Genomic DNA, 12,192 nt, shown 5'->3' on the forward strand with positions numbered 1-12,192 from the left:
TTCTAGCCTTTTAGGATCTTAATATTCTACTGAGGTCTAACTCTTTCCCTAAATAAAAGCACCTTGTATCAAAAGATCTAATCAGTCTCCTTGCTGGAATTCATGTATCGATTAAGTTTTCATAAACATATGTAATGTAGGAGTGCCTGGGTGGCTCAGTGGGTTAAGCCTCTGCCTTCGGCTCAGGTCATGATCCCAGCGTCCTGGGATCAAGCCCTGCATTGGGCTCTCTGCTCAGCGGGGAGCCTGCTTCCCCCATCTCTCTGCCTGCCTCTCTGCCTACTTGTGATCTCTGTCAAATAAATAAATAACAATCTTTAAAAAAATATATATGTAATGTAGAAAGTAGAAATTTATTTACTGAAACTTACAGACAAAAGGGCCACAATGTGTGAATAAGGTAAATTTGGATGTTTGGGATATATCCCTGACATTTACACCTGATTTCATCTCCCTTCATGTATGTGTGAAGGAGCCATATATAAAGTTAAGTAAGAGGGAAGAAAGTTGAAACACATTATATTTAAATCTTGCATAGCAATCCTTTTAAATGTAAGTAACATCATTTTACAGGTGAAGATACTGAAGTACAAAGAGGTTGACTTGCTAAGGGTCACATACCTGGTATAAGTGGCATCAATACTTGAACTCTCTCTAGTTCTTTTTAAAATAACGGTGTGGGGGTGGGCAGGGAACACCTCGGTGGCTCAGTCGGTTAAATATTTGCCTTCTCTGCTCAGCGGAAAGCCTGCATCTCCCCCTACCCCTGCATCTCCTCCTGATGTCTCTCTCTCTCCCTGTCTGTCAAATAAATAAATAAAATCTTTTAAAAATAACAAAAATTTAAAAATTAAAAATTAAAAAATTTTAAAGATTTATTTATTTATTTTAGAGAAAGAGTGAGGAGGGGAAGGGCAGAGGGAGAGAGAAAGAATCTTGAGCTGACTCCCTGCTGAGCATGGAGCCCAACAAGGGGCTGGACCCTGAGATCATGACTAGAACTAAAATCAAGAGTCAGATGCTTAACCAACTGAGACACCCAGAAGCCCCAAGCTCTCTATAGTTCTAAAACATACATTCTTTCCCATCTAACTTGCTTCCCATGGTTCACCTTTTGGATATTCATGTATTAATATCCTTATTTTAATTTTTATATAGAAAAACTAAAGATGCTAATTAATTGAGCTCTTTTGGGGGTATTTATGATTACCAGCAAACATTGGTTGAATGCTCATTTGCTTAGCACAGTGAAAAATAAATATTAAAATACATAAAATATAAGAAAATATATGTTACCAGTAACATAGGAATAATAAAAATTAAGCATTAACAAACTACTAGGCAAAGAGGATCATTTTCCATTAGGATGCTTAGGGAAGGCCTCAAAGAATGATTACATGTTGACAGGTTATTAGAGGAGAGTTCTGAGTTCATCAGAAAAAACTAAAAGCCTAAAATAGAAAAATGATATTCTACAGAGAGGAGCCTAATTGGCTAAGCTGGTAGAGCATTTACCTCTTGATCTTGGGGTTGTGAGTTTGATCCCCACACTGGGTGTAGAGATTACTTCAAAATAAAATCTTTAAAAAAAAAAAAAGCAACTGAGGGTTGCTGGGGGGAGGGGGGTTACAAGAAGGGGGGTGGGGTTATGGACATTGGGGAGGGTATGTACTATGGTGAGTACTATGAAGTGTATAAACCTGGCGATTCACAGACCTGTACCCCTGGGGATAAAAATATATTATATGTATATAAAAAATAAAAAATTTAAAAAAAAAAGAATATTCTAGGGAAAGGCAATGACATGAACATAAGTATGGAACCAAAATGAATTTTTGATGTGGAGTATGTAGTCCATGTTGGGTAGAATGTAGGATTCTGGAACAATATAATAATCAGCTGGGAAATATGTTACACCCAAATTGAGGAGCTTGAACACCAAGTTAGAATATCTAGATTTGGTCTTGGAGGAAATGGGAAGTCACTAAACATCTTCAAGTAAAAAAGTGAAAGAGTCAGCAATGCTTTGATAAGATTAAACTGAAGATGCATAGACTTCAAGAGAATTGATGATGGCCAGGAAGATGAGAGAGCAGTTAGAAGATCTGAACACTTTTATGGATTATAACTTGGGAAAAATAGCAATCCTCCTGAGTTCTGAAAATTTCTGGGGCAAAACTATAAAAAATGTATATTATGTAATACACAAAGACTCATTACAGTTTCAGCTCTGAAACAATCTATAATACCCTTCCCCCACCCAGCCACAATATTCTACTCTTTCAGCTATTACTTTATCATCTCAATTTATCAGCTTATCTACTTCTGACTAGTCCCTTAACCTCCATTTCCTCTGAGCATATCAGCCCTTTCCTGGCCTCACTTTATTTCTGCCCCATGGTCAATGCTTGACCTACTCTCTCCACAGTCCCCTGAATGGGAATCAGTGTTGAAATCTACCCTCTTCTCTTGGCTCAAGGGGCTGGAGAAGGCCTCATAGCCCTAATATTATTACAAATTAAGGGTTTTTACTATCAGTCACTTATGAATATCTCAAATGAATACTTCTTAGTCTTTACCTTATATTATATCAGATAATATTGGATACTACCTCTCTTACTGAAATTCTTGAATTTAGAACACTTGCAATTACATACTCTCTTAATGTTACCCTAAAAATGTACAGCGAGAGCTAGCATTTTCAAATTAAAAATCATTTTCATCCAATGCCAATGTTAACCTCCTTGATTGAAATGTACTCAACACTAAGCAGAAGGTTATTATAGAAATACATTAATATTTTGTTGTAAAATATTCAGTTAGGGCAATAAAGCTCTGATTAAGGAAAAAACAAACAAGCAAAGAGCTGCATATCAGAGATAGCTAATGTGATGCCTTAGGAAAATGAATGAATATGAGATAAACATCTGAGCATATGTATACTTGATGATAAAGCCCTTAAAAATACAATAAAAGTTCTCTCCAAGCTTAAAAACGTAGACCAGGTTTTTTTAAAGTTTTTTAGAAAAATGTTAAAATACAAATATAAATATTATGAATTTATGTTTCTGATAATTACTGATTATATAATTAATGAACAATTAGAACAGGATTAAAGAAACAGATTGAGTAAATAATTCAAATTTATTTCTGTGTTATTTAAAAGAATTTTCCAAAAATGCTATTTTTTTACTATTTAGTAATTTTATAATAATGTGGATCAAGGCCTTGGATACAGTTTTTTCTTTAAGAAATGTTATTTCCTTATCCTTATATATAGTAGAGATTAATACTTTAAAATAAAGAGAAGTATCAGTTACTTATGAGAACTATCTCTTTTCAGCAACTCTCCATATTTGGAAGACTCTCTATAAATCATTTAAATATCAATGAAAAATTTAAGCAAGCTTAAGAATCCTTTCAAGGCTGTTTACAGTCTTTTCTTAATAAGTGATTACAACCTCAAGTAATTTTATCTTTGTAAATTTTTTCCTAATATGGAGTTACCTTAAATGTTCTGTTATTTTTCAGTAAAGACAAAAATTTTTAAAATAGTATGTTCAGATGATTCACACTGAAATACATTAATATAATTAAGCATATAATTTCAGTTATAAATTAAAAGTAATTTTCATTTTAAATGTTTTTAAATAATTTAAAGCAATTTTTTAGTACTTAAAATACTAACTAGAAGTATGAGATGTGGTTCATTGAAAATATAAACATTTAATTCCTTGCTGAAAGAAAGAATAAAATTATAAATATTTTCCAACCCTATACTCATTCTGGAGAAAACATCCTTAAAAGATTAATTATCATTTTGTTCTTACTGTGATCAATGTGGTCAATCTTGTGACATCACTGTTGAGAAATCTGCAATAGGAAAACAGAAATAGCATTTAGCTGAATCATATTTACATAAGTAATTTCAGAAACTAAAATATTTGTTTAGAATTTTTGTCTTTCTTGATGCCGTAAGTCAATCTAAAGATGTCAGGAAAGTTACAACTGATGTGACACAAATAAAGCATGAGGCACTTCAGGTTGTTGTTGATGGGTCATTACTTATTATAGCATGACAGATTATGTTTTGTTTATAATCAGCAACACCCCATGATTAACATAACATAACATATTAGTAAATAAGCTATAGGACTTTTGGGTTGTTTTTTTATTTCAAATATTTACTAAGAAGAGAATCACTGTGTCTCAAATATACTACACACAAGAGACAGGTCCTTTTTATAGATGACTTTTTCTCTGTGATCACATTAGTAGTTCATCTTAAGGCTAGAATGTGATCAATTTATTATCAATTAATAGGAGAAATGGCCTTGGGCTCATTCTTATGAAGAGATACAAAACTAGTAAAGATTGAAAATATCACTGGGAAGAAACTATACACAATAAGCCCAAGGGAACTTAGAAGTTAAACTACTTCCTGAACTATGGAGAGCTTAGAGTTCTTACCCCTATAAAATCTAAGCTTTTTTAAAAATTTCTCAATTAACAAGGCATGACTTAAGGTAAACTTTTAAATGTTTTATGTTAAAAACTGTCACAATATTATGGTGTTTTAATATTCATAATGGGCCTTCATATATTATTTCATCAAATCCTCATAACAATTCATGGAAATAGATGTTAGAGAGCTTACATGACTTGTCCAAGCATAGAGAACTGAGTTTTCCTTGGTTCCTTTTTTATCTCACACCTTTCAGCCATTCCATTCTGCCAACACACATTTTACCCTGTATTTCCAAAGACCTGCCTTCAAGTAGTTACTTTCTAGCATTATGTTCTCAACTTAAATCAATATAAAAAAGTCTTTTGGGACACCTGGATAGCTTGGTCAGTAGAGCATTTGACTCTTGGTTTCATGTGACACTTCATTTCAGGATTTTGAGTCCAAGCCCCAGGCTGCGCGCACACACACACACACAGAGGCACACACACTATAAAGCCCTGTGATGATAAAATGTCAATATAAAAAGTCTTATGAAAGAAGCAATTATACTTTTTATAAAACTCTGTTATTCAAAAAGGTATTAAAGTTTTTCAGAATAGTTACATTCAAACAATATTTGTGACTGAATAAAAAAATAAAAATAAATGTTCCATTTTATTTTTTTGAAAAAAAATACAAGGTAATTAAGACTATATGTATAGCTAAAACTGCACACTATTTTTAAAGCTCTAAAACTAATAGTATAAAAAACTAGTAAAGGCATTCCTTCATCATGGTAACAATTTTTACACATGGCTTACTGGTACGTGCAAATGCATAAGAAAAAAACACATGAAATTAAAACGACACTAGATAAAGCCAGACAAATCTTAAAGCTTCTCATAAAAATCTTAAGTGGCTTTTACAAGGAAAGGTAATTCTTTAAAATCATCTTGAAACTGGGAAATATATTCAAATTACACATATAAAAAGTAATATTACATTTTATGAAAACATAATTCAACTAATATATTGGTTATGTGCTATTTCTATACAAGTTACCATTTCAGTAAATATGCATAGGAAAAATCTCAACTATATTTATACTTAGAAAACACCTACCAGTGTTAAGCTGTGAGATAAATCAAGACATACAATTATATAAGCAATCTTTCAGTAATTAACATATAACTATCTTTATTTTTCTTCCTCTTCTGACCCAAAACAGAAAGTTTTTCCTTATGTAACTGGTTTTAATATACACCATTAACGTCTCAACATACACAAAGTAAGGATGCCTATCCCTACCTGGCTTATTGAAAAGAATCATAGGAGTAAATGAGTAGAAGACCTACTTTTTCTCACCTCACTCACATTTGAACATAGAAATATATGTTGCTTGGGGCACCTGGGTGGCTCAGTGAGTTAAGCCTCTGACTTTGGTTCAGGTCATGGTCTCAGGGTCCTGGGATTGAGCCCCACATCGGGCCTTTTCTGAGCAGGGAGCCTGCTTCCCCCTCTCCCTCTGCCTGCCTCTCTGCCTACTTGTAATCTCTATCTCTCTGTCAAATAAATAAATAAATAATCTTTAAAAAAAAAAAAGAAATATATGCTGCTTAACTCTAAAATTCATTTAAATAGTCATTAAATATTTAATCATTCATTTATACATCAGTTTAATGTTTTTGCTGTGTTTGTACTTTCCAAGGTATAATTATACAATAAAAAAATTTCCATTAAAAAATCTATTTTCTATTACATAAGAAAAATAATCTCACAGGGGCACCCGCGTGGTACGGTTGGTTGAGCAACTGACTCATGGTTTCAGCTCAGGTTGTGGACTCAGAATGGTGGGATAGAGCCATGTGACAGGACTGCAGAGTCTGTTGAAGTTTCTCATTCACCCTTTGCCCCTCCCACCCCTCACTCCACACAAACACGTGCTTGCGCTAGCTCTCTCCTTCTCTCTCAAATAAATAGATAAATCTAAAAAAAGAAAGAAAGACAGACAGAAAGAAAAAGACAGAACGAAAGAAAGAAAGAAAGAAAGAAAGAAAGAAAGGAAGGAAGGAAGGAAGAAAGAAAGAGAAAGAAAGAAAGAAAACCTCACAAATCATATGCAACTTTAGGCTGTTTTGGTATTGGCAGTCTTAGACTGCAAACATTCTATCAGTCTCTCGTTAAAGATTCACAACTAGGGATCCCTCGGTGACTCAGTCAGTTAAGCACCTGCCTTCCACTCAGGTCATGATTCCAGGATCAGGGGATCGAGTCCCAAATTTGGCTCCTTGCTCAGCAGGGAGCCTATTTCTCCCTCTGCCTGCTGCTTTTCCTGCTTGTGCACACTCTCTCTCAATAAAGTCTTTTTTTTCTTTTAAAGATTTTATTTATTTATTTGAGAGACAGAGATCACAAGAAGGCAGAGAGGCAGGCAGAGAGAGAGGAAGGGAAGCAGGCTCCCTGCTGAGCAGAGAGCCCGATGTGGGGCTTGATCCCAGGACCCTGGGATCATGACCTGAGCTGAAGGCAGAGGCTTTAACTCACTGAGACACCCAGGCGCCCCAATAAGGTCTTTTATTAAAAAAAGAAGAAAAGAAAGATATTTTGGCATACATTTTTAAGATTTAATAAAGACTTTTTAAAACTTTAAACATGCTTCTATCCTCACCTAGTTATTTCAAATCCTGACCATTAATATTTTTAATTAGAGAAATTATTTGATAGAAAAAAAATCACTGAGTCTGATAAGCAATATTTCTTTTTTATAGGAGGGAAGTAGAAAATACCTGTAAAAATTAGGAAACTACTGGGGAAACTGCTAAAATTGTGATCTACCACCAATGGAATGCCTTATTCAGTGCCATGCAATGGAACTTTTGGCAATAATGGGAATGTTCAGTCTCACCTGTCCAATACCTAGCCCACAGCCAAATGCTGCTTTGAGCACTTGTAATCTTGCTTCTGTGACTAAGCAACTGACTTTTAAATGTTAATTAATTTTAGTTATTTTAATTTAGATTTAAATAGCCACTGGTAGATAGTGGCTACCATATTAGAAAAACTAGGCAATTCTGACACCATACCAGGTTTGAACTGTAAATGATACTCCTAAAAATTTGAAAATGTTTTTCTCTAATTTTTAAAAGCGAAAAAAAAAAAAAAAAAACTCACCTTAACTGTGGTGAAGAAGCTATGTTCATTTCAGAAAAATTGTTCCAAATTTGGAAAGGAATTGTTTTATCTTTGAATAACTTTCAAGTTAATGTTTGCTGGGAGAAAGAGATTTACTTTACCATGCTTAAGGTATCACAGGGTTTATATGGAAATAGTTGTGGGTTTTAGAGAACTGAGATCTAAACCTTTTGAGATTGATTGCATTTACATTGTCTGCTATTTAAAAGTTCCAGTTGGGGGCACCTGGTCATGATCCCAGGGTCCTGGGATCGAGCCCCACATCAGGTACCCTGCTCAGAAGGGAGCCTGCTTCTCCCTCTCCTGCTCCCCCTGCTTGTGTTCCCTCTCGCTGTATCTCTCTCTGTCAAATAAATAAATAAAATCTTTAAAAAACAAATAAGCAAAAATAAATAAATAAATAAATAAAAGTTTCGGGGGGCACCTGAGTGACCCAGCCGGTTGAGTGTTGGACTCTTGGTTTCAGCTCCTGGGTCATGAGACAGAGCCCTGCATTAGGCTCCAAGCTCAGCAGAAGTCAGCTTGAAGAATCTCTCCCTCTGTACCTCCCTCCACTCTCTCAAATAAATAAATAAATCTTTAAAAATATAAAAGTTTCAATTTGCTTTACTTTGTGAGGCTGGATAGAACATGTACCATTATGACTAAAACATCAATAGAACATAGGGAAAAAAGAAGAAATTTATTTTAATAACAACTTCGATAGTCCTGATCCTTACGAGCCTCTTGCTATCAACTGTTTTCCCTTTCTTATTATATTTTAAGAAAAAAAGACGAGCAAGCTTTAATAGCAAGACAAAAGTTCTAACTAAGCACGTAATATGGTATATATGAAAAAACCCTGCTATTTCAGTCTAAAGTGGGTATAGAAATAGAAGACAGTATACACAATTAATATAAGCTTTGCTAAGCAGTTTTCTCAAGTTGGATAGGCACCGATCAATTTTGATACTTACTTTACATGCAAATAAAGCAGAGAAATCATTTCCCAACCTGTACAAACACTGGTATCTAGGCTAAACGTTGTTTTTCTGATTTCATGGGGGATGATATCCAAGGTACAAAAGAAAAGGAAAACAGGCAGTGTTAATACATATGGGTTCCAATTTCAAGCAGTATTTTTGGTGCATCATACTCACTGAATGCCTCCTGTCCTCAGTTTCAACTCTGTCTAAGCAGGGTGTTTAGTAAATATATGATGTGCTTCTTCCCTTAATTTCACAGAGAACGTGAAGATAGTAATTCCAATTATTCCAGCAACTGCACATTAAATCATGCTAACAGATGCTGAAATTAATAAAAAGGATGGAACCTCTTACCTCCTACCTTTAAAATTGATAACTGACTCAGTGAAGGTGTTCATACAAGTTACAGAAATGAAAGAAACAAAGAGCCCTACAGATTCACCAATTCAAAGCCATCAATCTTTATTTTGACTGTTTATAATTTTTTATCCAAAAAAAAAAAAAAAAAAAACCACCAACAACAAGCTCATCAATGCCTAAATTTCATAAGTTGCCACTATTTGGCTTTGAAGATCTCATCAGGCTTTCTGGTAGGGTAAGTAGGCCTCTAATTCAAAACCTACTATTGATTAATTCAGTATCTCCTATTAGAAATCATTAGAAGCCCACTATTTACACTAGAGAAACTCAGTTAGAAAGTGATGACTCTATAGCCTACTGACAGAAGTCTAGGAAAAAGTAAGTAACAGTTTCTCATTTTTAAACGTCTAACTTGGGGTGCCTGGGTAGCTCAGTTGTTTAAGTATCCAACTCTTGATTTCAGCTCAGGTCATGATCTCAGGGTCCTGGGATTGAGCCCCAGGTCAGGCTCCATGCTCAGCCTGGAGTCAGCTTTAGATTTGTTTTCTCTCTCTCTGCCTCTCTTCCTTCTTGCTCTCTCTCATTCTCCCAAATAAATAAATCTTACAAAAATAATAAAAAATTAAAAATTAAATAGAACCTCTAACTTTGTTAAATTGTAACCTAGAGCAAAGTGAGATTTCCCTTAGGAGAGCTTCCTTAAGTGCTACACAAAACCAAAAGGAAAAACAATAAAAGCATGTATAATCTCTTTAAAGCCTTAAGAAATGAATTACTAGAATTCTAACTTTTTGTCACCCCCTCCAAGCTTCTTACTACTCTCTTCAACTAAACAACTCACTGTCCATGCTACTACTTCAGTAAGACCAACTATAAACAAAGATCATTTAGAAAGCACGTCTACGATCAATGATTTCAAATTTCGTATAAAGCGAATTACATTTCCATAAATTACTAAAATGTATCAATAATTTCAATATTCTTAAAAATCTTCTCCTCAAGACAAATCATATTCCTCATTTAAATGCTTGTCTTTATTGTTATGTACGATTGAAACTTCTCTAGAAAATGTATAATTCCCAAAGGTTAACTCACAAAAATTTTTAAACAACTAACATCAGTTTTATTGCATGAAGTGTAGCTAGAAGTCAAATGGTAACTTTGAAATTTTGCTCATAATAAAAACCATGCAAATAAAGCACAACTGGCTATTGGACTTGGTGGGGCATCTTTAAAAAATTTAAATATATATAAGCTGCCTGCTTTCCCCAACTTTACTATCCTATTCTTTCAACACTAATTAGCACTTCTCAAAATTTTTACTCACTGGTTCATAAGTTTCTGCTTTAAAGCCATAAATGGTCATCCAGTAGAGGAAGAAAGTGCTAACCAGTGTTGAAACATTCTTGAGGTTAATATATACACAATATCTAAAAATGAACTAATCACTTGGGGGAAGTAACATAATGAAGAGCTTCATTTGAGAAAAATTATATGCTGCTTTGGCTATACTTTTATTTTTCTAAATTCTTTTAGGGAATTCAACTCAAATTGTAGCAACACAAAGAGGTAAAACCTTCAGGAATTACTATTAACTAAGTTAAACACATTATCTGAATATAATTATGGGGAAATTAAATTTTTATCAAAATCAGAGTCCATCTTAGTCTCACCAATAATTTGCCACTTACAAGACTGCCTTTAAAAAAACCAACAAAAAAAATCCTCACTTGAACAAGCCAACAATTAAGACAAACACATAAGCTCATAGTTTTAAGGGCTTCATGTCCCATAGCGAAGAGACTGAAATGAAACTATTCCAGTCCAAACCTTCAAATATCCAATTCACACTATGGCTATGAAGACTCATGAGGCAGTTAAGCAATGTAACAAGATAAAGGTTAAAAAAAAAAATTAGTTCCAATAGCTAAACTTGCCATCACTAAAAACAAAACAAAACTAGGTTTCAGATAATATATATTTTCTTTTCTTCTATTAGAAGAACTTTACAATTAATATTCAATGAATATTAAGGGACTTTATAATTATTACTGGTATTTTTCCTTAAAGCCCTTGCATGATTTAATCATAAACAGGAAATCTGGTCTAACACTTACAATAATAAGTTGCATAACCCTGGTCCTCATTCAGAACTTTGGCATATATTCATTATATACCTTAGGCAATCTCTTAGAACTTCAGTTTGCCATACCGTAATTATCTACTTTACACAGAGGTTAAGAAGTTTAGTTAATTATGCTCATAAAATTTTAGTGGTACACAGATGAAAGAGAGGTGTAAGGCATCGATATAATTAATTGCTTCATACTTAGTGAAAAAAATGCAACTTACAAACATTTAATAGCAACGATTTGGATGAATCTTAAAGACACTACACTAAATGAAATACACGGGTACTACAGACTGAATGGTTGTGTCTGCCCCGCTGCCCATAATTCCAAGGCTGAAATCCGCAGTGTGATGACACCTGAAGGTGGGGATTTGGAGGGTGATTGGATCACGAGAGCAGAACCCTCCTGAATGGATTTAGTGCCGTTATAAAACAAGAGACCCCAGAGAACTTTCTTGTCCTTTCCACCATGTGAAGTTATAGCAAAAAGTCAGCCATATGTGAATCAGAAAGTAGGGCCTAACCATACACCAAATCTGTCCACACCTTATCTTGGACTTCCCAGGCTCCGAAACTGTGAGAAATAAACTTCTACTCTTTAAAAGCCACCAGATCTGTGGTATTTTGTTACAGTAGTCCAAACAGGACCAAGACAGCCAGTACAATAGGACAAACACAATATGATCCTTAACAGGTTGTGATACGAGGTACTTATATGAGAGTTACATGAATAGTCAAATTCATAAAACAATGATGATTTTCCAGGGGCTAGGGAAGGAGAGAATGGGAATTTATTATTTAATGGGTACCGAGTTTCAATTTTGGAAGATGAAAAAGTTCTGAAGTTGGTTACACAACATGTAAATGTATTTTTAATACCACAGAACTGTATACTCAAAAAGTGGTTAAAATGTTAAATTTAATGTTATGTATATTTTACCACAATAATAAAAAAATTAACAAATGAAAATCTTATATAAATCACAAATCAATCTTAAGATTTCCTCCACTAATACACATATTAAAACATTAATCAAATCGGGGCACCTGGGTGGCTCAGTGGGCTAAGCCTCTGCCTTTGGCTCAGGTCATCATCT

At 34.1% G+C, this 12,192-nt stretch overlaps 1 protein-coding gene across 3 annotated transcripts in view; it reads right to left on the reverse strand.

Moving 5' to 3' along the window:
• Positions 1–12,192, reverse strand: part of BAZ2B (bromodomain adjacent to zinc finger domain 2B) — a 314,188-nt gene that overhangs the window by 232,712 nt on the left and 69,284 nt on the right. For all 3 annotated transcript variants that reach the window (XM_032355671.1, XM_032355672.1, XM_032355673.1), the window contains one exon: positions 3,831–3,873. The gene's annotated coding sequence lies outside the window, so the exon portion shown is untranslated. The remainder of the gene's footprint in view (positions 1–3,830; positions 3,874–12,192) is intronic.

Source organism: Mustela erminea, chromosome 8, assembly GCF_009829155.1.
Source record: "Mustela erminea isolate mMusErm1 chromosome 8, mMusErm1.Pri, whole genome shotgun sequence".
Classification (NCBI taxonomy): Eukaryota; Metazoa; Chordata; class Mammalia; order Carnivora; family Mustelidae; genus Mustela; species Mustela erminea.